This window comes from Arachis duranensis, chromosome 6 (assembly GCF_000817695.3).
Source record: "Arachis duranensis cultivar V14167 chromosome 6, aradu.V14167.gnm2.J7QH, whole genome shotgun sequence".
NCBI lineage: Eukaryota > Viridiplantae > Streptophyta > Magnoliopsida > Fabales > Fabaceae > Arachis > Arachis duranensis.
Window position 1 is genome coordinate 46,298,476 of NC_029777.3, and position 1,913 is coordinate 46,300,388.

General features: G+C 43.5%; 1 protein-coding gene across 1 annotated transcript in view; it reads left to right on the top strand.

Moving 5' to 3' along the window:
- LOC107493776 (uncharacterized) overlaps window positions 1-1,913 on the top strand; it is an 18,428-nt gene that overhangs the window by 1,151 nt on the left and 15,364 nt on the right. The window lies entirely within an intron of this gene.

The window sequence follows — 1,913 nt, forward strand, 5'->3', positions numbered from 1 at the left end:
AAGTGCAGTAAATTGAAGAACAGAATTGTAAATTTGCAGAATCTTAAAGAGCAAGAAAGTAAATGACTGAAACTTAAAGTGCAAGAAACTTAAATTGCAGTAACTTAAATAGCAAGAAAGATAAATGGCTTGAATATAAAAGGGAATTGAGGAATGGGATTGCAGGATCTAAACAAAGAAGAAGTAAATTGCAACAATTAATTGAGCAGAAATTAAATAAGAAGCAATTATCATTCAAACAGAAAGAAAATAAGATGCAGGTTCACAGAAGAACCCAAAATGAGTTATGATCTCAGGACCCAAGAGCTTAGGTAGCAGAGCCTAAAACCCAATTTCCTTCCCAGATCTGAATTAACTAAGCAATTGACAGAAAATTAATGAAGAAGTAATAGAAGAACAGAATTGGAATTGAATTATGCAGAAAACAAAGTGCAAAGAGTTTGAATGGGAATTGGGACAGAATTTCCCCAATTTCACACACCCAAATCTCAGAAAAATAAGAGTAGAATTGCCCAAGGGAAATGAGGAAGGAGATCAATCAATTCTCCCTTGATCCTCTTAGTGCTCAGACAAGTCTCTCAAGAAAGCTCAAAGAAAAATGAAATTCAAAAGCTAAGGCAAGAGTAAATCAAAAGGTAAAAATTCAAAAGAAGGTAAAAAGGTTCCTAATTACATTAAACTAGCTTCTATATATACACTTTCTATTCTTGGATTTTGGGATTTGGATGGGCTTTTGATTTGGTGAAGAAATGAACTAAAATGGGATTTTAATTTAAATTTTCGGCCCATGAAATTCACTCCCAGGAGGCTGCCCTGCCCTTGTGGAGGGCAGGGCAGAAAATTGATGCATGGTGCAAGAGCTTGGTGCGGCCTTGGTGCAAGTTGGTGCGACGTGGTACGCGTCTGGCGCGTCCTGGTGCGGCAAGATGCTGCCCTGCCCGCGCCAAGGGCAGGGCAGAAAAGTTGGTGCTGCCAGGGTTGAGGCGTGCGTGCGTTGGTGCTGCCAGAGGGGGAAATTGGTGCGCCAGGAGGAAAGTTGGTGCGCCAGGGACGCAAAACGCTGCCCTGCCCGCGCCAAGGGCAGGGCAGGAACGGTTTGGTGCGCCAGGGACGGGAGTGCGTGCGCTTGGTGCTGCCAGGGGAGGAAATTGGTGCGCCAAATTTGTTGCTTGGTGCGCCAAGTTCTTGTGCCATCCAAATGCTGCCCTGCCCGCGCCAAGGGCAGGGCAAGGTCCTTTCCTTCATGGCCCGTGTTCGAAACTGGGAGGAGGCAAACACGCTACTATTTTTTCTTGGCTTCTTGGCACGGTAGTGGACCTTAGTGCTTGGCTCCCTCATGGTTCCTTGTTCAAACCTTGTAGCATGCATAGTTGATATTTTCCCCTTGATTTTCTTCCTTATAGAGCCCGATTCTGCCCTCCACAAGGGCAGGGCAGAGTTTGCTTTCTCTTGGTCCCAAGGCACCATTTTGTGCTCTGCCCTTGTAGTGGGCAGGGCAGAGTTGCCTATTCTTGTTTGGTCACCTAATGTTGCCCTCCTAGAGGGCAGTGTGCCCTTGTGGAGGGCAAGGTTGCTTCCCCCATTAGTTGCGGCACGCTTCTCTCCTCTTTGGCCACGCTTTCCTTTTCTTTTGTTACGCTTCTTAGGCCACGCTTTTCATTTTCTTTTCTTTTCTTCACCTACAATAAACCAAACAACCACTCAAAGTATCACTAAATTCAAGAGGCTTATAAATCAATTAAAATTCAATCAAAATTAGCTTAAACCTCATGATTTAACATTAATTTCATGGTGGTTGCTTCATTTAGAGAAGTTATGCATTTTCACTCCAAATCACTTACTTAGGATGCAAGAAAGTGCATAAATGCTAACAAAACAAGTGAAATTAGCTTAAAAAATGGGTATATGATGAC